The sequence below is a fragment of the Silene latifolia genome, chromosome 7 (genome assembly GCF_048544455.1).
Source record: "Silene latifolia isolate original U9 population chromosome 7, ASM4854445v1, whole genome shotgun sequence".
Taxonomy (NCBI): Eukaryota; Viridiplantae; Streptophyta; class Magnoliopsida; order Caryophyllales; family Caryophyllaceae; genus Silene; species Silene latifolia.
In genome coordinates, this window is record NC_133532.1 from 2,679,419 (window position 1) to 2,705,330 (window position 25,912).

The window sequence follows — 25,912 nt, forward strand, 5'->3', positions numbered from 1 at the left end:
AATCAGCCACGACTTTGTGATAAAATAGTGGGAAGGGGACCTTGACCGGGATATTAGGAGTGTTAGGAGCTATGACAGGCTCTGACTCCGACTCAGACTCGGACTCAGATCCTTCTTCACTTCCCTCTTTGAATATAGGGCCTTCTCCAGTTGTTATCTTGAGAACGCGGCCTTGGCGATCGGTCCACTTGATGGTCTTTCTCCAACCTTGGGTGGCCTTCTTCGGGTCAGTATCGGAGATCAAGGCGGTTGGATCAAATTTATTGTCTTTCAGGGCGATGTTGATGATGTCCTCATAATCGAGGTGTTTGACGTTATCTTCCCCAAAGAGGAGTGTGACATCTTGTCCGTCAAGGCATGGTGACGGTCTGGACTCAGTTGATGCAGCTTCGATATTGTCGGGGATAAAGTAGCAGTCCTGGAAGACTTCCACTCCCGGGTACCTAGCCTTGGCCACAGAGTCATAGATCGGTTCCGGAAAGCCGTGGTAGAGCTCGGACTCTCCCTCGGGGACAAAGTATCCGTTGAGAGTCAGGTGGTAGGGACGGAGGATAACCCCGTGCTTCTTGCGTTTTCGGATTAGGAGGTTCATCTCCCGGATATCTTGGTCAGAAGGTTCGTACCCCATCCCAAAGGGAATGTTGGGGACCTTAGCCTGTTTCAAGAGAGGCAATGGGTCCTTTAGTGGATTGAGTTGCAAACCTGGGAAGTAACCCAGGCGCATCATAATACGGTTGACCGTGAGGTTGGTGAACGGGTCACAGTCAGAGGTCGCCGATTCATCAGTTATGGCGTTTACAGCTTGGAAACCCCACATTTCATTGTCGTCCTCCTCAATGGCTTGGGAGGCTATCCCCCTTCTCATAACTGCTTTGATTGGGGAAGCGGGAATCGTGATTGTTTTCCCGTTGAAGGGGACCCTGATCTTCTGGTGGAGAGTTGATGTGACCACCTTCACGGCGTGAATCCAGGGACGTCCCAGGAGCATGTTGAAGGACGCGTCGATGTCGACCACTTGAAAACTGGTTTGTCTTTCTAAGGGTCCGGTTGCGACGGTCAAAGTGACTAGCCTAGCGACCTTGCGACGAGTGCCGTCGTAGGCGCGTACTCCTCGATTCGTTGGGATCAAATCAGATTCCTTGACACCCAGCCCGCGGGCAGTTTTGAGAGGAATGACATTCACGGCGGAACCGTCATCCACGAGGACCATTGGTATATTTTTCTGGAGGCATTGTACGGTGATGTACAGGGCCAGGTTATGATTGGCTCCAAACGGAGGGATATCCTCGTCGGAGAAGACGACCGAGTTACTCAGATCAGGGGCGTCTTTCGTCATGTGCGCCACTATTTCTTCTGGGGAAGAGATGGAGGGCACGGTTAATTTTCCCAAGGCCTGCAGCAAGGCCTGTCGGTTCTCAAAAGACGTTGCGCTCAGTTGCCAAATTGAGATTTCGACTTTTGCTTTTTGGAGCTGTTTCAGGATTGAGTTCTCGGGGGCCTTGGGTTGAGTGTCCACCTCTGGGACGATTTGGTCATTCGTTGTTGAAACGATCGTTGGACTGTTCGGATTTTGATAGGGGCGTCAGGACCGGGTGAGATGTCCGATTTCTTCGTCCGCTTCTCCTTCCCTGGGAGGATATAGACATCCTCAACATCATCCCTCCATATGCCGTTAATTTCAGTCTCGAGGATACCTTGGAGGGGTATTCCTCGGTGGGTAGTTCTTGTGGGGAATATTTTTGTGAGGGCGATTTTTATGAGGGTAGTCATTTTGAGGGTAGTTATTTTGAAGGTGATTTTCGTGAGGTCTATGCCAGAATGGTCGCGGGAGCAATCCATCCTGGGGTGGGTAGTTTTGAATGCTTGGGGAATTCTCCCTTGGGCGCGGTGTTGGGGGATTGAAGATGAGTCGACGGTAGGCGTCGTCGAGTAGGGTGATTCTTTCAGAGAGGCTGGCTATGGCCTCTTCAACTTGTTGAAACATAGTGAGCATAGTGGCAGCACTAAACACAAACACTCCGTCTGAAGGATCCTTTTCCAGAACATTCACCTCGTCGTCAATCAGCAAGATGAGGTGAGAGCAGTCTAGGGTCGGCTCATCGTCAGAGATGGCGTGAATTCCCAGAGGATTTATCTTGTTGTTCGGCTTAGTTGGTGGGGGTATAGGCAAATCTCCCTTCTCAATCATGTCTTGAATAAGGTGCTTGAGTTTGAAGCAATTTTCGGTATCATGCCCCTTCCCTTGATGATACTGGCAGTATGCGTTGGGGTTCCAAAATCGGGACTTCTTGGCGTCGGTCGGATCTGGGGTGGGTCCGATCGGTTGTAGCTTCCCTTGGTCCATGAGCCTTTTCAGGGCACTTGCATAAGTCGACCCTATGTTGGTGAACACTCTCTGGGGGCGCTCGGTTTTCTTGGTAGATGGTTCGACGAGGTTGACCTCATCAATCTTGTTTGTCTGACCGTAAGGGCGAGATTCGGTTGAGGTGGATCCCTGGTAACCCCTGCCAGTGGTCTTTCCTAAGACACCCTTTCGGAGGTCGTCCTCAATACGCGTCCCCAGAATCTGCAGATCCTGGAAAGTTTTGATATTGTAATACCTCAGTAGGTTGGCATAAACCGGGCGGAGATTGTTGACAAATTTTTCCACCAGAGTTGATTCACTCGGCTTACTGACCAATTGAGTACTCACCCTCCTCCAACGGGTTAGGAACTCAGTGAACCCTTCCTTGTCATTTTGGGTTAACACCTCGAGAGTGCGGGTGTTGGCCTGGATTTCGACGTTGTCGGCATACTGCTTGGCAAACTCAACTGCGATCTCATCCCAAGTAGTAAGGTTTTTCGGGTCCAAGGAGTAGTACCATTGGCGAGGAATCGGTTCCAAAGAGGACGGGAAGATCCGGGTAAAGAGCTCCTGTTTGACCCCCTTAATGGCCATGTAGTCCTTGAAAGCACGGATATGGTTGAGTGGGTCCTCCACTCCCTTGAACTTAGGTACGTAAGTCAGGGTGAAGTTGTCAGGTAACTGGTCCCCGACTGGCTCGAACCTTCGGTTGTTCTCAAGATGGATATTGTTACCCCGGGCTAGGAGCCGTTCTTCCAAGAGTTTCAGTCTCTTCTTAGTTTCAGTCAGAGGTGGGGTATTATATTCCTTCATTTCCTTGTTCTCCAGGGCATCGAGACGGGTCTCGACGCGATCCAGGGTGACCTTAAGAGCGGTAAGCAGGCTGGCTAGCTGATCAGTTGTGACATCTCTGTTGTTATCATTGTTGTTGTTGGATGAAGCTGAAGACGGGGCCATGGCTCTGAGGCAGAAAAACGACTCACATTACAACTCAATCCGACACGGTTCCAAGACTAAACGCAGATAACGCAGAGGACGAGACAAAGACAGACTCAACAAGACGGGGCGACCGTGTCTGGTCCCTCGGTGCTGACTCGATTTATGACGTGACGGTGTTTGCCCGAACCTTTGACACGAGTCCAATTATGACGGCGCGACGCCATTGGGTGGGTCTTGTGGTGAGACGAATCAGAAGTAAAGACCCATAAGTACGTTTGCTTTGACTCGATAGACACGAGGCGGAATTGGAATGGTGGACTGAAGTTTTCGAAAAAAGAAATTTTCAAAAAGATTCATTTATCGCTTTTAAATGGGCGGCTTCCGAATATAGAAATCTCCGCAAGTCAATCAGTTGAAAAGGCTGTCTTAAGTTTATTTGCAAAAGACGGTTTGAGTTTGAGTCGGCTCGGAAAACAGTGCATTGTTTCCCAAAACGGTTTTGAAATTCAAAATTGTATGTTTTGAAAATCGAGTTTGAAATGTTTAAAGAGGTCTCGGGGACGGTGCATGGTCCTCGGGATCCCGAAAGTGTCTCGAGAAAAGGGTGTGTGCTTTTCTCGCGTTTTGAAAGAGCCATTGTCGGCGCGAAACGGGTTAAAATCTGTGTCTAGACGCAGCGATTATAACGGCGTAAAAAGGTGATTTGAAATGGTTATACAAAACCGGGTTTGAAAATCGTCATTATGACGGCCTAGAAAGGCGTGTTGAAATGGTTCTAAAAACCGGGTTTGAAAATCGTCATTACGACGGCCTAAAAAGGCGTGTTTAAATGGTTATACAAAACCGAGTTTGAAAATCGTCATTATGACGGCCTAGAAAGGCGTGCATCGGTCGGCGAAAGACCGAGGTTTGAAATGGCCATTATAACGGCGCGAAAAGGTGTTTTTTGAAAAGAAATGACACGGAAGGACTTATGATCAGATAGCACATAAGCACTCACAGTTTCATTATATTATGCATTATGCTGACACGGGTTTTGGCTTAGAAGGGTGGGTTACACACCAAGCAATTAAACCCCGATTTGCGAGAGGGATACCAATCCAAATAAAATGTGTAAGGAGGGTGCCCTAGCCTCTTGCTCGAAAGTGATGAAAGCTCTTTGACGAAACAAAAATGTGTGACGTCAACGGTATGCTTGACTCAATCGGGATTTGAAACGCGGGGATGAGAAAACTCACGCCGACGAAACGAGCCAATTGGTCGAAAAGGGTTAGGTTGTGGGCCCGGACAAGGAAACCCGACCGTGACCGTAATATCAATTAATGCTTTCCAACCAAGACCTCGTTCGAGTCTCACCATCTAGGGATCACAAAGACGTAAGTGTCCTAGTTCTCCCCAGCGGAGTCGCCAATCTGTGGACATGGGCCACGTCTCGGTCTGTGGATTTGGGCCACTTACCAATCTGCGGTCATGGGCCACCTGCGAGCCAACTTCGATCTATGGACGCACAACGGTGTTTTTGAAAGTCACGCTCGGCGGCGTAAAAATGCTTTCGACCGGATCGTTTAAGATCGGTCGGTTTCGTCTCGGTAAGGGTCTCGAAACGATTAGAGATGTTTGGAATCGCCACCAAGCATTTGTGGGATGCCTGGAACCCGTTCGAATTCCACTTTATACCTCGGTCAAATCGAAGCACAAAGCAGCGTTTGACATAGGTACTAAAGATAAGGAAATCGTCCCTCTTTAGCATCATATCTCTAGAATGACTCTCGTATGCCCTGGATAAGGTCGTCCACTATCCAAAGTTTCTGAGTAAGAGGTGAAGGTACGTATTGGGAAGCCCTTTAATCAGACACCCAATCCCTCCCGCGTTTAGCGGCCTCTACTAATCGATCTTGGTTGGTTGAATGCAAAAGTTGATAGAACGGTTTAAATGCATGAATGCACATCCAATAATTTAAACCTAACATGTGAGAGCTTTCTAAGTCGGTTGATTTAATCAAAGTATCAAGTATAAGATGTCGAGTTGGATTAATGATTGATTTGCATGCAAGACGGAAATCAAACATCCATTTACCGTATTAGGTTTAGGGTGCATAACATGATCCATTTGTCTTAGTAAGGCATTTTACAAATATGGTTTGAATAGTCGTCTGATCCGTCCTATATCCGGGTTAATCGGAGTCGGGATCGTCCTAGACTAATGGTGGAAGGGAACAGGCCCTGTATCAGACAGCTACATGAGGCGCGAGCTAGCTGGCGATACAAAGGGCATTCCTCTGGTTTTGAAAATGAGAAATGGAGAGCCTGTTTAGGCGCGGGTTAGCCCACGGTTCATGTACCGTGTTCTGACCTTTTAGAAAACGTTGTAAAACGTGTTGAAAATGGGTGTTTGAACCCGATTTGATTTGAAAGGGGTTTCTTAAACCACATTTGTTGATTTGAAGAACTAGACTCGAATAATCATCATTATTTGATAATATTCGGTGTCGGGTTCGGTTTGACAAACTTGACATGAATAGTTTTGAAAATGATTATGGACTAATTGTTTTAAGTTCATTTGAATGTTATTAGTCGGTACTCATCATCGTACCCGGGTTAAAATCCGGTATGGTATGTAGAACCAAGGATGACTTTGTGTTGGTGACTAATATGTTTGTTTGAAAATGTAAAGAAACGAAATAAAAGGCTTTAAAATACCTTTTAAATGTCATTAACCAAATATTATCACCGAAACACGGATTTAACCGTCATGGTATGAAGAACCAAGGGTGAAAAATGCTTTATGGTTAAAACATGTGAAATAAAACAACAAAGGTTCGAAAATACTTGAAATGGTGAAAACCGATTACAAATATGAAAAATGGATTAAGGGAAATGACGAGAACAAACACGGTTGATTTCTGGTCTGAATACCCCATTTAGGCGCGAGCTAGTTGGCGACCTAAGGGGCTTCTGCCTCAGACCAAAAATCAGTTTTGGCTCGTTTATTCCATGTTTTGGTTTCATGTTATGCATGTTTTAGCATGTTAGAGTCATGAAACAAATGAAAACACAATAAAAGAGGATTTTTACACCCTCATACTTACATGTTTGGTTATGGCGAGTGACCGACGTAAGTGTAACAACTCGTTTGATCGGAAAAAACTCGGTTTAAAACCGTTTTGGTAAGTAAAAGAGTGTTTTAAAAGTTTAGTGATGGTGTAGTGGTCGAAGTGGTCGGTCAAGTGATTTAATGCACGATGACGGTACCAAACAATGTGTAAGGCTCGTGTTTACGATCGGTAGGCCGTAAATACGCGTCGGATTTTGACTTTAGAAGTCGAGTCGAGAATTTAAAGGGAGAAAAGAGGGGGCGGACACTCGCGTAACTCTCAAATGGGTGGCATTTGAGGGGTATTTATAGGAGAATGAGTGGTTGTGTGAGTTTTGAGCGACGTGACCACTTGGGCTGCTCAAAGAGGCGCGAGCCACGTCGCGGGTCTTCGAGCTGTGTTGTCACTTTCACAACAAACGCAATCATGATTTGTTCTACCCTAGGTTTTGTAGTCACATGTTTGGTACTTGTTTAACATGAATCCGGGAAAACTTAAGGTAGAAGGTTTGAAATGTTTGGTTTTTTGTGGTTGACTCGGTTTGACTCGTTGTTGGAGTCGGGATTTGAATTTTTGAGTCGGTTTTTGGTCCGGTGCCGATTTTGACTCTAGTTAGTGTCATTGCGACCCCGTCGCCGTGCATTAAACACTCCAGGTATTTTTGAAATGTTTTGAGATGTTTTATTTTCGAAATCGTTTTAAGTTTTCCGGCGTAAAGTTGTACACAAACTGTCGATCAAACGCGGCGATTCCAAAGCATGTTGTAGTCCGATAATCATCGGGTGTTTGTTAGAGTCTCAGCAGATACTGGGTATCTACAAGTATCTGCACGATATGAGATTTTGGTGGAGAGTTAGATGACGATACAGTTAAGAATAGTATTGGGAAAAATGTTGAGGTAAATTTTGTTGGTGGATTTGATGTTCGTTATTTGGGATGTTAACCGAAGATAGGAAAGGAACCGTGATATTTAGAGGTGAGTGTAAGAGATGTGTTATACGAACAGTGGTGGTGTTGTGGTGTTGTCACTAGTGGTTAAGGGTGATGATTAATAGGAAAGGTAGCCATTCTAAAAAGGTTGATTTTGTAGAGACCAGATTGATATGCATGGTTGTGAGGGAGTATAAGATGTGGTTATAGGAGGCGGTTGCTAGTAGTTGAGTATTAGAGGTATGGTTATATTTGGCAGGAGGTGATGGTTATGCGAATGGGAGAATGTGTTATGAGGGGCATACGAGTTAAGCCTGGGTGAGATATAACCTTTATCAAATGGTAACTTACGTGATCAGGATTGACTAGTTGGATGTGATTACGGGTCTATGATGTGTATAAATGTTTGTGTGAGGTTCTGACCTCACGAGAAGTGGTATGATGTAATAGTTATAAAGTTGTTATCTGAATGTTTTGTAATGTATGTTGGGTACGCTAACCTAATGGAATGATATTCAAAAGTGATAGTTTGGGTGATCTGGCATGGCTAGTTGTACTTGTATGTGTATTCATGACATATGTTTATTCCGTGAAATGGTGTGGATGATATTCATGAGGTTCTTATCTGTTTATTTCGTGTAATATGTTGCGTTGGATCTAGTAAGGCGGTTTTGAGTAACTTTTCTTGTCTAGGAAGTTATACTGAGTCAGTGTTTATGACATTGTATAAGTTGCGATGACTATCGATGTGGTTGTTGTGCCTCGGGTGGTGATCCGGGTACGGTACTTCGTGTTGTGATGCGGGTACTTTCGCACTGCGGTGCGGCTGTTGGTGGCGGTGTTGCAATGCTGTCATCGGTTGTGGTGGAGTAGACGAGATACTTATGAGACGAGTTTTCGAAAGTGTATACCAGTTATATAAATTGTTGTTTTGTTTACTGCTGTTTCCTGTGAGATTTAATTTGGACAGATCGACGGTTGTTTTGTTTATTGATGTTTTTTCCAGTTTCGGCTTGGGAGTGAGGTAGAGTATGATAGGAAAGAGAGTTGGTTATGTTTCAGTTGTTGTCGTGATATAGTAATATTCTGTTTATAAGACACAGTTGTGAGAGGTCGTTATAGTATTTTTGACCTTGTTTTAGATGAGGCATTGGTGGACATAGTAATGGCAAGTGATTTGCAGGACATATGTTGTACTGATCTGAAAGAAGCAGATGGTTCATAATCTTTTATTGAGATAGTTAGTATAGAGTGTTGAGAATTAGTATCATGTTAAGTTATGGATGAGTTTTGCGATAATAACAGAAAAGAACTTGAGGATCTAGTGTGAGTGTGTGTAACAAGTATGGATCGTGAGTATGCTTTTGGAGATAGGTACTTTATATAGAGAGGTATGTCGTTTTGCGGTAATGTGGAAGAGTTGGAGTATTGGTTGTGCTAAGGATTTTGTGATATAGGTTAGGTGATATGCCGAATGAATTGAGGTATGAGAACTGTTAAAGTAAGAGAGCCTTGGATATAGGAATGGTTGTAAGTGTTGAGTTTATAGGCGGTTATCATTCACATGTGGTGGTGATGAGAAGATACAACTAAGGATTTAGTATTAGTGGGTTATGAGGACGTAACCTTTATCTTAAGGGGAGTAGGATGCGATAAAGAGAGGTTGATGGTTGTACATATTGTAGTATAATTGGAAGTAGAGTGTTGGTGTAGCATAAAGGATGGATCTTTGTTGTGGTTGATTTTATTAAAGGTCATGGCCGTGCTTGTAGTAGTATGATGTTTAGGAGTATAAGTAAACTTCGATAGTGTTGACAGTTGGATGATGATGTTTATGAGTGTTAGTAAACGTCGAGGACGAAGTTCATTTTAAGGGTGGTAGAATGTAACATTCCGTTTAGTGGTTGATCTTGCTTGGTGGATATTTTTGATTATGGATTTTATAGTGGATAATATGTTAATGAAATGGATCTAGCGATATCGTGAGCCATGTTGTTGATAGTGTATGGATGGTATTTGATAGTGTATGGGGTTACGGTCAAGAGACTATAATATAGTTGATACGATATCGTGAGCCATGTTGTGGAGGTAGGCATAGTTGGTGGAGTTGGTGTTACGAGTTCATGTTTTATAGGCTGGGGTTTTGTTTTGAGTTCTTAGTTGCGTTGTTGTGTCTTTATCGAGTTAGTATGTTTGTTTTTGAGTATGGGTTGAACATTGGGGACGAAGTTCCTTTTAAGGAGGGAAGACTGTAATACAACGGTTTTCTATGTTTATGGGTACTCTATTGAGTAGGGCTTACTCTGTCGAGTAAGTATGTTTTTATACGAAACAGTAGTCTGTCTGATGGGTACTCGATCGAGTACATGTGACACTCGATCGAGTAAGGGGCACTCGATCGAGTAAGTAACTTACTCGATCGAGTAAGTCGGTTATGTGGGTTGTTTTAGACGGGTTTTTTAGTAACGCGTGATTAATATATAAAGCCTTCCGTCACCTTGTTTGTCACTTTTCACCTTTTCTAAAACCTTTCAAAAAGAAAACAAGTTACGTTGCTCTCTTTTGTCGTGTTGCTATCAAATCCCAAAGGCTAAGGTAGTCGTATCGTCGTGTTCTTTACGCCGTTGAGTTCGTCGTGTCAAGGGTAAGCTCCATGTATAATTTTTATATTGTTTTGTTGATTTTGTTTAAAACCGTAATTGGGTAGAATTGGGGGTTTTGGGAGAATTATGTTGATTAGATGGTAAATTTATAAATATGTTTTTATAGGAGAAGGTTTCGTAGAGGAGTATTACTGATTAGCTGCTTGTGACGGTCTTGTGGTTGCTTATTCCAGGTAGGGTTTCCCTACTTGGTTATTGATTACATAGTGTTGTTGATGGTTGTTTATTGTTGTTGATTCATATCGTATTGGAATTGGAAAATTGGTGATTGTTGATTGTTGATTGTATAGTTGGTTGTGATTGTTTGTCTGTGGTTCTCGAGGTGCGTCCTCGGCTAAGTGGAGTCACTTGCGAGAGTGGCTTCACACCCTTGATTCGCCCTCTGGGGAACCCGCCACAGAGGGGATGTGCACATTAAGGAACATGGGTGATTGCTCGGATGAGATGAGTGGGGCTTAGGTGGGAACGGCTGCAGTCCACCACTGGCGGTGTGGAATACTTGTTGAGATGGGCATTCTGGTAGAAGTACACACTTTAGTGTGTAGTCAGGTGTGTGGAGTTATGATGGAGATTGGGTGATTGTGTATTGTTTCTATTGTATTGTTTTTGTGTAATCAGTAACTGACCCCGTTTAAATGTTTTGAAAATTGTGGTGATCCATTCGGGGGTGGTGAGCAGTTATTGAGCAGGTATGAGATGGACGAGCTTGGGATAGCTGGGTTGAGTTGCCACGAGATGTCTAGAAGTCTTTCGCCGTGTCTTAAACATTTATCTACTTTATTTGAGTTAGCTTTTTGGAACGGTTGTATTTCCTTTTGACAGTTTTGGTTCAAACGTGTATCGCTTTAAATTTACTTAATAAAGTACGTTTCGTTATTGTCTATTTGATATACATTGCCTCGGGTAACCGAGATGGTAGCATTCCCGTGCATTAGGTAGTTCTGGTAAGGCACTTGGTGTATGGGGGTGTTACACCATGATTTTTTTCGATAAATGTCATTTTTTAAATCAATTAGATTAATTGCTTGTGAAGTGTATGACGTAAGGAACAATGTAGTCTTTTGCCTTATTTTCATTTATGTTCCAGCTCAACCGAGTGAAAAGGCGGAACTTTGGAGTGAATTGCAGAATTTTATCCTTAATCTTAATTTGCCTTTACTATTACTAGGAGATCTCAACGAGATTAAGGGTCCTAGTGAAAAAGAAGGGGTTGCAAAAGTTACTAATGCGCATTGTGTGAAATTAAATAAGCTTTTAAGGAATACTAATTGTGTAGACCTTCCATTCTTTGGGAATTTTTTTACCTGGAAAAAAAAGAAGAAAAATGGTTCTGAAAATGTTTTGGAAATTCTAGATAAAGCGTTAGCCTCTCCTAATTGGATTAGTAGTTATCCAAACTTTCAATTTATGCACCATGCTTCTCCGACCGTTGTCCTATCTCAGTGAAGTTGCATGACCAAGTTCATAAGAAAGCCCCTCCTTTTCGATTTGAACTCATGTGGACTCTCCTAAATGACTTCAGTAAAATGGTAAAAAGTTGTTGTCAATATGAGTTATGGATCTTATATGTTCTGCCTCTGACACCCCGCGATAAAGCGGAAGGTAAAACCAATAAATACAAGCGGAAAATGTGAAATTTTTAAAAAACTTTTTATTACTAGTTAAAGTTTAATATGCGGGAGTCACTAACAAAATGAAACGAGTGCAATGCTAGCTCACACGTCTATGCAATCCTACTAAATAGACTACTAATCCAAGGTGCTCGCTAGCTCACACGTCTAAACCCCACACATGAAATCTTCACAAACCTGTCATTCATGTAATCATGAAAGACACAGTCAGTGGGGAGTAACTCAGGGTTCTCTCAGCCACAATATGTCGAAATACACATAACAAGGAACTCAAATATGTAAATTATATAACGCAATACAAATGACATGGACATCAAAAGATCTATAATTAAACATGTCAATTAAATGAGAGGGAAACAAGATAGATCAATATTAGCATTTTAAAAACTCAAATATTCATAGGCATTAGTAGGTAAGATAAGAAAGAAAATAAGAACATGGGCATGATCACTTAATCACGAGCTCGAATTCTAATGAAATATGACAAATGCAAATTATCCAACCATGCAAGACCTTCACTACTCAATCAATATAATTCCCCTGGTAGGACGACAATAATGATCACAATGACTCAATCCTAGTCCAAATATGGCCAGACTCTTGGGATAGAACAGTTCATGATTCGACATGCGGCGGAACAATCCACATCCAAGACTCGATCGACATAACGGAAGTCGAGTACCCACATTTGGCAGAATAGTCCGAAAGGGGAGGAAGAAATAAGATAACCAACTCCCGGAAAAACGGCACGAGAGTGGTGCAACCAATACTTGGTAGAACGGCACAAGTAGGCGTAAAGATACGTCAAGCAATAAAGTATAGCATAATGGTATTTTTACAAGAATACGACTCAATCAAATAAATATTCAAAATGGCATGATTCAATTTGGAAAGGGAAGAATAAATATAATAGGCAAATAATAATCCCAATAAGACACTCCAAGCCACTTTATACTCATAAACATGAATTAGTAATTTATTTCTTAAATACTTGTCACTTGAATAAAAATGTAAATAAAAGGAATTGAACCATTTATAATGAGCAAAACAAGAATTGCATTATAAATGACTCAAATGTAGGATAGATCATTTATTACTTACAAAACATAAATAATTAAATTGGACTTATATTATACTGGAAACACGTCATTTCATACTTTTATAACGAGAACCACCATTTTATTTCATATAACTAAGCCACTTAAACAAAATATAAACAAGCGGAAATGAAAAATTACATTATGTAAAACATGAGATGAAGCGTAAATAACCACATGTGAATCATTCATAAGCAACACCACAATATAAGAGTGACCCAACAACTACAAGGCATGTTCAAAGCTTAATATAGAACATAACAAGGCATAGAACAAAGGAGGAAAGACGATCGCAGACTGCACAAAAGACGAGCTGGACACACACGGATTAAGGCCGTGCTGCCTAGCCGTGGTCTGCTCACCCTGTCTACTGCCCAGGTGTAATACTATGGTTTTCTATGTCTATGGGTACTCTATCGAGTAGGGCTTACTCTGTCGAGTAAGTAGCTTTTGACGCAAAACATTAGTCTGCCCGTAGGGTACTCGATCGAGTAAGTTGGGGACTCGATCGAGTAAGGGGCACTCGATCGAGTAAGTCACTTACTCGATCGAGTAAGTGTGTTTTACGGGTTTGATTAGCCAGGTTTTGGTAATAACGCGAGATTAATATAAAAGCTTCCGTCATTATTTTCTTAAATAATTTTCAACATTCTAAAACCTTTCAAAAGAGATTAGAAGTTACATTGTTCGAATCTCTCGCGTTATTGTCAAATCTCAAGGCTAGGTTTGTCGGATAATCTCGTTCGTTATACCATTGTGATCATCGTGACAGGGGTAAGTTCCTTGTATAATTTATATAGCGTTTGGTTGAGTTTCTTTAAAACCCTAATTGGGTAATGTTGGGGGTTTTGGGTGTTTTTTTATGGCATTGGTGATAATTGTATGTATACATGTTATAGGAGGAGGATTCGCGAGGAGAAATTCTGATTAGCTGCTAGATTGTCTGTGGTGATTGCTATTCCAGGTAGGATTTACCCTACTCAGTATTGGTTACATAGTGTTGTTGATGATTGCTATCGTTGTTGATTAATTATCGGATTGGAATTGGTTTTTGGTAATTGTTGATTGTGTAAAGTGATTGTTGTATAATTGTCTGTGATCTTTGGGATGCGTCCCTAGCTAAGTGGAGTCACTTGCGGGAGTGGCTTCACGCCCTTGATTCGTCTTCTGTGGAACCCGCCACGGAAGGGATGTGCACATTAATGAACATGGGTTTACCGCTCAGATGAGATGAGCGGGTCTTAGGTGAGAATAGCTGTGGTCCCCCACTGGCGGTGTGGAATACCTATTGCGATGGGTATTCTGGCAGGACTACACACTTTAGTGTGTAGTCAGGTGTGTCATGATGTGACGGAGTTTGGGGATTGTTTGATTGTAATATCGTTTTGTTGCAGCTGTGTATTTTATGTAATCAGTACTGACCCCGTTTAAATGTTTTAAAAACTGTGGTGATCGATTCGGGGATGTTGAGAAGTTATTGAGAAGGTAGGAGACGATGCGCATGGGTTAGCCAGGATGAGTCATCACGATGCTGTTTTAGAAGTGTTCCGCTGTGTCGAACATTCTTTTAGTTATTTAGTAGTTTGACAGTTTTGAGAACATATGTATTTCTTTTATCAGTTTCGGTTTTGGTTCGTATCACTTAAAATTTATTATTATTAAAGTACGTTTCGTTGTTGTCCATTTGATAATCATTGCCTCGGGTAACCGAGGTGGTAGAATTCTCATGCCTTACGTGGTCATGGTAAGGCACTTGGAGTATGGGGGTGTTACAAAGTGGTATCAGAGTGACGATCTTGAAACCTGTAACTAATGAACCTAATGAACTTAGGGAGTCAAAATAAAATAAACCCGGGTAGGAGTTGTTAGGAGCTAATGCAAAGACTAGGAAGACGTCCTAAAGTCGCGAACTTGCCCTACAACTTTGAACCGGTCACCATGGGATGTGTGTCGGGATCGCTATGTGTTTATCTTGTGTGCTGTAAATCTATCTAGTAATGTGTTGTGTGAATTGGTGGATGCATGCATGTGGAGGATAAGTGATATGTGGTGAAAGATGATGATGATATGATTATATATGTCATTGATTGATTACATGAATTACATGATAGTTGATTTAAAACGTGGCTTATTAGAAACGTGGAAGAGAAGTTATTGTTTTTTGTGTATATAACGAGATATCGTACATATATGTTTGTTTGTCATTTTGCATAAAATTGTAGATGGTTGGGAGTGTTGAGTTGAACATGCGGGTAGTATACGAGTCAACATGACTCGATCGAGTAGGTGAGTGACTCGATTGAGTGGGTGTAACTCGATCGAGTAGGTAGTTCTTCGTTTCTGGGCAGTAGTCTGTTTTTGGGCACTCGATCGAGCAGGTTTGGGCACTCGATCGAGTAAGGAGGTGGCTCGATCGAGTACGTTTTCGGGTGCTTTCTGGTCAGATGCTGGAGTCGAGGCAGTCGATCGAGTAAGTTGGCAACTCTATCGAGTGGGTCTTACACAGGTTGTTATCGTGTTTTGAGATACGGGATGTGTGTTCATGTTTACCTTTTCTTATATAGTTTTAAGATGCCACCAAAGAGAACCGCGTTGTATGCCAGGGATGAGAACATGAGTTTGGATGAGATTGTTAAGATGTTGGAGCACCAAGATGCTCTAACAGAGGCTTTAAAGAAATTCGGGAAAGATAAAGAGCCGGGGGCAGATCAAGCCAAGATAAGTATACATATAGCGAGGTTTAATCCAAAAGAGTATATGGGCACGGGTGCGCCAATTCTGCAGGACAATTGGCATAGAGAGACGGAGAACATACTCAATCTGGTTCATTGCCCAGAGGAACTTTGAGTGGAACAAGCTGCGTTCTACTTGAGGGAAACAGCTGGAGAGTGGTGGGATAAATTTAGGATGAGTGCTCTGGACTTATATGTGAAACATGGGTTAACTGCTATACCGCGGGATGAGTTTAAGAGGACTATGAGGCGAGAGTTTGTGCCAGAGCATGTGCGTAGTAAGCTGAGAGAGGAGTTTGATGACTTCAAGATGACTTTTGACATGACAGTTGCTGAGTACTATCATAAGTTCAACGAGAAATCTAGGTATGTAGAGGATATGGGGCTGAGCCAAGAGAATATAGCATTGAGATTTTGGTCGTGATCCCTCGTGAGGGTTTAGTTTTCAGTACTTGTCGTTAGGAGCACCTAGACCAAAACACAATTTATAACTTCACCAACAACTCTACAATTAGTAAAGAGGCAAGTAAAGGTCGGATCTCAAGGGACGGGAATTGGGATGAGATTTCTATTGCAACTAGTGGTGTCTAAGGGTGTCACAATTGTGGTTTGAAGTAGAAGATCACTAAACTAAATAGCAATAATAGTAAACAAGCAAGATGAATTAAAAGGGGTGTAAACAATTGATAAAAGGCACTAGGGTGTCATGGGATCATAGGGGATTCATCGGAATTGATCATACAAACATGTTCTCAAATTATAAGCAAGTAATTATTGTTGTGATGGATCGAGTTGGTTTATATCTTACAATCCTAGGAAAGTTTGGGCCCCGGAGCCGAATCGATTAGACTGTACAACACCTACAAATCGACTTAATCTTCCCTACTCAACAATATGCATGGTCTAATGAGACTCGAGTTGGTTTATGTCTTACAAGTCTCATTGAAAAGATAGGTGATGGGTAAAAAATGCAAGGACTCATAGGTTCACATTTCATCAAACATAACACGTGCATAAGTTTAGATCACAACAAGCAAGCAAATAAACTATGAAAGCATATTAATTTAAGCATGAATCATTCCCCATGTTGGTTTCCCCTAATTACCCATTAACCCTAGCTAAGGAAACAACTCACTCATTATCATGTTGAACATGCTAGCAAGGTTGTCAATCATACCAACAAAGTGAAACATGATGAATAAATGAAAGTAATTAACAATAATTAAAAAGGGATTAAGAGAATTATACCTACTAATGATTCCAATAATAAAGCAAAGAACAAAAGAAGTACTTGATGCTTGATTGGAAGGTTGTCAATCTCCCAATAATAACCCAAATAATCTTCAATTACCCAAAATAAAGGATGAACAAATGAGAGATTACGGAAATAAAACTTGTATTAAAACTTGATTAAATATTGATTACAAAATTAAAGAGAGATTTGATTGATATTAACTACACTAATGATTGCTATGAAGAACATGCTCTTCTAATTAGACTAATGGGGTATTTATAGTAGGGATTAGGTACATAAATTAGGGTTTACTAAGGGCTTAAATGTCGATTGAGTCCTTGAGGAATCGCCGGTCTCTAGGGAGACTCCGGTCTCTTTTTCGCCGGTCTTAGAAAAAGATGCGCATCCTTCCTTGAAGCTTGTAGAAGACGAAAGTACTTTCTGGGAATCCGGGCGTTTTTGATACGGGACGGGCGGATTTGGGAGCTTCTGGACGGGCGTCCAGAGGGTGAAGACGGGCATCTTGTGGAGGTTTTGCCCGGGCGTCTTGTGGAGGAGGACGCTCGGATTGTAGGTGAGGGACGGGCGTCTTCAGGACAATCCGCACGGATTGTCAAACAGTTTCATTCCTTCTTCTTTTCTTCCCTTTTCTTCATAAAATCCTTGAGGATTTCCTCGGGGATGCAAGGATCTTTTCTCATCATTGCCCATCTACTATAGTATGTACAAAGGCCTTCTAATATTGTCTCTCCTTGATGCTTGGTCATTGAATTCAATCAATTTAGCCTCATTTTGCCATGAAAATGCAAAGTTTGCACTCCTTTCCTACCAAGGACACAAAACCTCAAAGAATATGCAAAACAAAGAACTAAAGACAATAAATGACCCAAATATGCACTAAAAATCATGGGAACAACGCTAATTCGGGGACCAAATATGCTCTAATTATGGTCACATCAAATATCCCCAAACCGAACCTTTGCTCGTCCCGAGTAAAGAGGTGACAAAGACTAGGACCATTATTTAAACTAACCTAATAACATAGCCGATATGAGGTAATTAGCGGGTCTCACTCCGCCCCTTCAACTCACAACAAGACAACCATGAGGTAGAATGCCTTCTTGCAAGGCAAGGTGGGTCTTGCCAAAATGGCGACACATCCAAACATTAAGCACACAAAATCAAGTGATGGATGCATCTACAAAAGAATAGCCACTTTCCTCATCTAAGTGGCGGAAATTATCTACAAGGGAAGCAATTCAAGGGTACACACTCCTTCATAGATGCAATTTCTTCAAACTACTAAGCCTAGAAGGATACCAATAAATCACCTCCAAATTGTGTCAAGCTAGGGTACCTTTGTCCTCAATCGTTAAATGCTTTTGTCAAGAGTAGATTCCCTATGGCGTTAGGAACACTGGAGGATCGCGGAATTCCCCCTCTTGCCTAGACAAGAAGAAGTGTCGTCCCCTCTCTACCATGCACAAAAATGGATACGATGGATAAAGGGATCAATAGATATTTGAGTTTCACTTTGGGAGTTTGATTTGTTGATGTTTTTCCCCCCAATTTCTTGTGGCATATAACATTTGAGAACACTTTCTTGCCATTTCTTTTGATGTTTGGCATTTCAATACTTGACAACTTTTCAACTTTTCTTTGCATTTCTTTTTGAACATTTTCAAAGTCACCCCATATGTAGTGAGGGTGCCTTATATTTGAAGCTTTAGGAGTTCTATTTTTGCTCCTCTTTTCATTTGATGCATTTTGCAAACTTTCTTTCACTTTTCATTTCATTGAACTCAAATCAATTTCTTTTTGTGCCCATTCCCTTTGACGACAAAAAATGTGGTAGAACATGGATGATGGATAGATGCATGGTTTCAAGGGTCACCTTGGAATAAACGGTAGCCAAGGAGTTATCACACCACAAGGTACTCTTGACTAGGCCTTAATCCATGGGTGAAAGGATACTAGCATGACACATCCTAGGGTGTTTTATAAGCATTCTAACAAGCAAAGTCTTAAAAAGAAAAAGCATCTACTAGGGCCTATATACATTTGTCAAGCTTCCCAAGTAGACGGTTTCACAAAATTTTTCTAACATGCAACTACATGCCATGATGCAACTAGCATATAAACATCCTAATGCATATGATCCTACCAACTAATATGCCATATAACCTAAATGCAAGTCCTAAGTTCACATTGTTATACCGCATCAATCAAAATAAAGCCACATAGTCATTAACATAAAGAGGAAAAAAGGGATTGGAAAGATCATACCATGCGGTCTTCATGATCCTCATGTCTCGGATATGGCGTAGTCAATCAATGTGAACAAGGATAGAATTAACACAATATATACAGCAATATATACATGACTACATTACAAAGGAAATGAACTTGTTTTTTTATTTTCAAATTTTTATGGTTTTTTGAATTTTTTTGATTTTTGAATAAAAGGTAAGTTAGAATTCCCCATCCCCACACTAATATGGGCATTGTCCTCAATGGCTAAAATGATGGGAAATTATGCAAACATGATGCATGAATTCTACATTAAATGCAAGCTATACTACATGATGCATGGGTTTTTGTTTATGACGGAGAGCGTAATTTAGATTACCTCCCGTTGCGTATGCATGTACTTCCCCAAACCGAGATAGACATTATTTTTAATGTCCTAACGTTGGGGGTAGTTCATGCACACAAGACGCAATGCATGAAACTAAATTGTCATTTCGGATTTTCAAAAGTGGGAACAATGAAATAATAACACCTCAATGGGGCCGAGGTGTTAGTCCTCTATGTTGCTAGGACTCTCCAACCATGATCAAGATAAAATAAAACAAATAAAGAAGTAGACAAACCTCAAGAGGGTAGGAGCCTCCAAAGCTTTCTAGTCTTCCACCATATCATCATTGTCATCATCTTCCTCAATAGAAGTGGACTCATCACCACTTCCCTCTTCACTTCCTTTCTCACTTCCTTCATCATCTTCTTCTTCATTAGCCTCTTCCTCTTCATTTATCTCTTCATCAATGCTTTCATCAACAACCTCATCACCGACAACCTCATCGTCACTCGGTCTCTCACCCCTAGATGCACTTGGAAAGAAGACTTCCCTATCCGCCCAACTAGGCAAAGAACATGAAGGATCAAGTAGTCCTTGCCTAGCTAAATGAAGGAGGGGTGGATATTGGGCTAAGTATGCATCTTCCCGATCCTTATAAGCTTGTTTGTGCATCTCTTGCATAAGTAGAGTCATGTAGTCATTGCTTGGTTCAACACCTTCGGGTTTGAACTCTTGATACTTGAATGGATAGGGTGGTGTGACAATGGAGGAGGAGGGCATTTCAATTTCACCCTTTTGTTGACGGATGATGTATTCGGCTTCTTTTGAGAGGGGAAGAAGGTAGTTGGTCCGATGGACACTCAAACGGCATATCTTGGAAGGCAAAGTAAAAGATATAGCTTCATTGGTGAGCCACCCATATTTGGTGTCAAGAGGGTTATGAGTGACCCACTTGTACTTGTTAATCATGGCATCCATGTCAATGAGATGACCCCCTTTTTTCGCCACATACTTGCCATCCTTGTTGAAATTCGGATCAAAGTACTTAGCCAAAAGAGTGACTAGACCTCCATTTACAATAAAAGCGGTGCCTTGCTTTCCACAATCAACATTGAGCCATCTTTCCACCAAAAGCCTTAGAGAATTATAAGGCTTAGTGAATTCCCTTCCAATATTTAAGGCCGACTCAAGTAGAACACAATCGAGCTTGGTAAAGTGGTTAGTGTCTTTTCTAGCAATGATAGTATTCCCGATGACCTTGTGCCATACTCTAATGCCCGGATGGTGGACTAATAGAGCGCGACTAGCATGATAGTTCTCAAATTTCCTCCCGAAAATCGCCTCCCAAAGAGGAGCGAGGTCATATTTTTCGGGCTTCTTGTAATAACTAGGTGAATCACTAAGACCTAATGCTTTACCCAATTCATCAAAGGTGATGTGCCTACTCACATTGGCAAGGCGGAATCGATGTTTTCTCTAGTCTCTACCTTAGTTACTTTCAAAGAACTCAAGAATTCCAAGGTAAGGGAGGGGTATGTCAATTCTCTTATAGCAAACAATTTTCCCAACCCCATGGCTTCAAAGAAGGCTTTTGTTTGTTCAAGGACACCCAATTTGTTCAAGGGATCTTCACATATGAATTTGGTGGGTAGAAAGGATTTCCTAGCATACTTGGCAAATGTATCCCTATGGGAGATAGAAATGAAAATTACCTCCGGATAGTTTGATAATTGAGCAATTTCCGGAGTTGTTGATGTTGTTGCTTCCAAGGGAGGATTTTGTTGTTGAACTTCCAAGTTTGAACTAGCTACCACCATAGCCAATGAGGCTTTCCTTGCTTGAAGCATTGTTGTCTTGTTGAGAGTGCCTTTGCCTTAGGTGCCTTTGTTGATCCTTTTGTTCTTGCCATTGATGATTATACCAAGAAAAGAGTGAAAATATTCAATTTCCAAGTATACCCAAATCGATTTTAAGATGAAAGGCTTTGCCTTTGTAATTTCAAAAATCGACTCAAAGGTTGAAGATTTTGGTGCTTGGTTTGATTTTTGTTGGAAGAGGAGTGATTAATTGTTGTTAAAAGGAAGTTTGGATTTGATTTTGTTGAATTTGGTTGAGGAAATCTTGTTTTGGTGATGGAGAGGATGAGGGTTTTGAGTTTTGGGGTTTATGGGTAGTGTTTTGAATGAATGAATGAAGAAATGAATGTGGGATGGGTATTTAAAATACCCGAAAATTTTTAAACTGCAGGGGAAGACGGGCGTCTTTCCTTCGGGATGCCCGAATTCTGCCTATTTTGGGTTCAGGATTATCGCCTAAAGACGGGCGTCTTTCAGCTGGGACGCTCGGATTTTTCGATTGCAGGACGAGCGTCTTCTGCTGAAGACGGGCGGATTCTGAGACAGCAAGCCTTCTTGTTTTACACTGGCAAAAAGACGAGCGTCTTCCTGCAAAGACGAGCGGATTTCTGAAGACGAGCGTCTTCTCTACTAGGACGCTCGGATTCTTCGACAGTCCCAAATTTTCAATTTTTCAGTTAAAATGGACGGGCGGATTCTGGCAAAGACGCTCGGATTTCCTGAAGACGAGCGGATTCCCTTTGAAGACGCTCGGATTCTCCCTGGTTTACCCGGATTCAGTTCTATCCGTGCACTTGCATATCCCTTGTCATTTTTCATTCTCCAAATCCCGTGTTTTTCATTGTAGGGGCACTTCTAAGGCATGAATAGCCTAGGCAATTGCTATCCCCATACTAAGCTAAAGCACTACACATCAATAAAATCATTAGTCCCTCCCTCACTTCTCTCAAAAATGATAATTACCTTGATCAAGGCGTAAAAATCCAGAAATGACAAAAAAAATGCGATGTAAGAATTAAAATGCAAGTTAGGGAGTTAGAAATATTTACAAATGGTGGTTTAGGGAGGACTCCACCAAACTCTCATCCTTAGTGAGATATCATGGGGGCATGTCCAAGGTGTTGTTGATGGTGCTCAACACCTTGAAAAAGTAGTCAAAAGCTTGTTCATTATCATGATAAAGATCTTCAATAGACCTTTGCCCTTGTTGTCCTTCATGTTGGTCTTTATCGATAGCATTACCAATATAGGGATTGAAAATCCCTTCAAACTAATCGTCCCAAAAACCACAAACTTCATCTAGTTGATCACTAAAGATCTCTTGAGTTGATAGAGACAACTCTCCCACTCTCTTGTCTTGGCCAATGAGGCCATCCTCTTCATTGCTTGGTTTTGGTGAGCTTTTCAAGCTCTCTTTGTTACAATACACTTGCTCTTTGAATGGAGTATCATCGATTTTCTTCTTCCATTGGAATTCCGACTTATTCCTATCATCCTTCCGGCTATAATGATCAACCATAAAACATGGTTCATGCAAACGGGGAGCTCTCATGGTCTTGTCAAGATTGAAAGTTATGCTCTCAACTCCCACTTCTAGAGTGAGCTCTCCATGTTTCACATCAATTACTGCACCCGCGGTGTGTAAGAAAGGTCTTCCTAGAATGATTGGAATGTTGGAGTCTTCTTCCATGTCAACAATGACAAAGTCCATCGGGATGAAAAATTTCCTAACTCTTACGGGAACATCTTCCCATATCCCTAATGGTGTCTTCGTCGATCTATCGGCCATTTGGAGTGTGATATTGGTGCATTTAAGCTCTCTCATCCCTAACCTTTTACTCACCGAGTACGGCATAACACTCACACTAGCCCCTAGATCACATAAGGCTTTGTTGATCGTGGTGTCGCCAATGGTACACGGTATTGAGAAGCTTCCTGGATCTTTAAGTTTTGGAGGTGAACTCCCTTGAAGGATTGCACTACTCACCTTAGTGAAGGCGATAGTCTCAAGCTTCCGGATTGACTTCGTCTTTGTGAGGATGTCTTTCATGTATTTTGCATAGGCCGTCACGTGATTGATTAATTCCGTGAAAGGAATCGAGACTTCCAAATTCCTCACAATTTCCATAAATTTTGCAAGATGGTCATCAAATTTGGGCTTGGCTTGACGACTCGGAAAAGAAAGTCTAATCACAATGGGCTCCTTCTCCTTGACCTTGTCTTCATTTTTCTTTGAAATTTCTTCTTTTGATGGTTCTCCATCCTTGAAGTTTTGCACAATTTCTTCTTTGTCACTAGCTTCCACAACTTCATCCTCAACTTGCTTCTTCGTTGCTTCATACCTTGTACCACTCCTCAAGTGAATGGCACTAACCGTTTCATGTCTTGGGGGATTACTTTGAGGTGGTAATTGACCCTTTTGTCTTTGTGAGCTTGAAGATGCTAGTTGAGTCAATTGGGTTTCCAACATTTTGGTGTGAGCTAGGATGTTATTGATGGTGATTTCCTTTGCTTGACTATCTTTTTGCATTTGAGTGAAAAACTCTTGTTGATTCTTTTGCATTTGGAGGACCGCTTTTTGAACATCAAAACCTTGGTCATTTTGTTGATTGTATGGAGTTTGATTTTGGTAACCTTGGTTTTGGTTGTAAAAGGGTCTTTGATTTTGGTTTCTCATGGGAGGTGGGGTGCATATTGGTTGAGGGTTTTGAACATTTTGGATTTTGTATGAGAGATTTGGATGGAATTTGGTATTTTCATTGTAATAGTTTGAATAAGGGGTACCACTCTTGTATGCTTGGAAATCATTCACTTATTCATTTGTTCCCCTACATTCATTTTGGTCATGTCCCAAAGTTCCACAATTCTCACATATCCCACTTGGGATTGATGAAGATTCCGTCATGGCATTAACATGATGCTTTGGTGATTTTGAGGCTTCTTCAAGTTTAGCCATAGCTTTTTCAAACTTCAACTTGATGGTATCAATGTGAGCACTAAGTTGAGCACCCAATTGAGTAATGGAGTCCACTTCATGCTTTCCTCCTCTAGTAGCCTTGTGAGGTCTACTATATTGTGAGTTATGGACCGCCATTTCCTCAATTTTGTTCCAAGTTTGATTGTCATCAACTTCGGTGAACATTCCATTTGATCCCATGTTGAGAATGTTTCTTAAGTCTTCATAAAGACCGTTCCAAAATTGTTGTACCAAGAACCATTCGCTAAGTCCATGATGAGGACATGAGCGGCAAATTCCTTTGAATCGCTCCCAAGCTTCATACAAAGATTCCTCATCCCTTTGCTTAAAGCCCGTAATTTGAGGTCTTAGCATGTTAGTCTTTTCCGGTGGATAGAACTTTTTGTAGAAACCTAGAGCCAACTTCTTCCAAGAATCAATTCCGAGAGTAGCCTTATCAAGGCCTTTCAACCATTGTTTCGCGGTGCCAATTAGAGAAAAAGGAAATAAGACCCATCGAATTTGGTCTTGAGTTACACCGGTTTGAGAAATCGCATCACAATAGTCACAAAAAGTCTCCATATGAGAATGAGGGTCTTCACTAGGCATCCTCCCAAATTGGCTTCTTTCGACTAATTGGATAAATGCGGATTTGGCAATAAAATTTCCGGTTAAGTGTTGTGGTGTGGGAGTACCATTGGGTAGGTTCTCCTCGGTGGGTACAGAATGTGATGAAAACTTAGGCATTGTGGGTTGATTTTGTGTTGGATTTTGTGTTGGGTTCTCCTCACCTTCTCTTGCAAAAGGGTTGATGAACTCAATAGTATTTGGTTGAATATCTACAACCTCACCAATACCTCTCAAAGTTCTCCTAGCAAGTATTCTATTGGTTGTCAAAGTCCTTTCAATTTCGTGATCAAAGGGTAACAAGTTACCTTGTGATCTTCTAGACATGCAAAATATCAAACAACTCAAAAATAATTAGAACAAACCTTGAGGAGTTTTACTTCCCCAAGGCAAAGAAAGACACAACTAATAACAATACAAGAAAATCTAAATCAAGTTAACACCGTCGGCAACGGCGCCATTTTTGGTCGTGATCCCTCGTGAGGGTTTAGTTTTCAGTACTTGTCGTTAGGAGCACCTAGACCAAAACACAATTTATAACTTCACCAACAACTCTACAATTAGTAAAGAGGCAAGTAAAGGTCGGATCCCAAGGGACGGGAATTAAGATGAGATTTCTATTGCAACTAGTGGTGTTTAAGGGTGTCACAATTGGGGTTTGAAGTAGAAGATCACTAAACTAAATAGCAATAAAAGTAAACAAGCAAGATGAATTAAAAGGGGTGTAAACAATTGATAAAAGGCACTAGGGTCTCATGGGGTCATAGGGGATTCATGGGAATTGATCATACAAACATGTTCTCAAATTATAAGCAAGCAATTATTGTTGTGATGGATCGAGTTGGTTTATATCTTACAATCCTAGGGAAGTTTGGGTCCCGGAGCCGAATCGATTAGATTGTACAACACCTATAAGTCGACTTAATCTTCCCAACTCAACAATATGCATGGTCTAATGAGACTCGAGTTGGTTTATGTCTTACAAGTCTCATTGAAAAGATAGGTGATGGGTAAAAAATGCAAGGATTCATAGGCTCACATTTCATCAAACATAACATGTGCATAAGTTGAGATCACAACAAGCAATCAAATAAACTATGAAAGCATATTAATTTAAGCATGAATCATTCCCCATGTTGGTTTCCCCTAATTACCCATTAACCCTAGCTAAGGAAACTACTCACTCATTATCATGTTGAACATGCTAGCAAGGTTGTCAATCATACCAAC

General features: G+C 41.4%; 1 non-coding gene across 1 annotated transcript; it reads left to right on the top strand.

Annotated features, from left to right (window-relative positions):
- The first annotated feature begins 24,323 nt into the window (after positions 1 to 24,323).
- Positions 24,324 to 24,430, top strand: LOC141593560 (small nucleolar RNA R71). The gene has a single exon (XR_012521635.1). It is a non-coding gene; the product is annotated as a small nucleolar RNA R71 (small nucleolar RNA).
- The last annotated feature ends 1,482 nt before the right edge of the window (positions 24,431 to 25,912 follow it).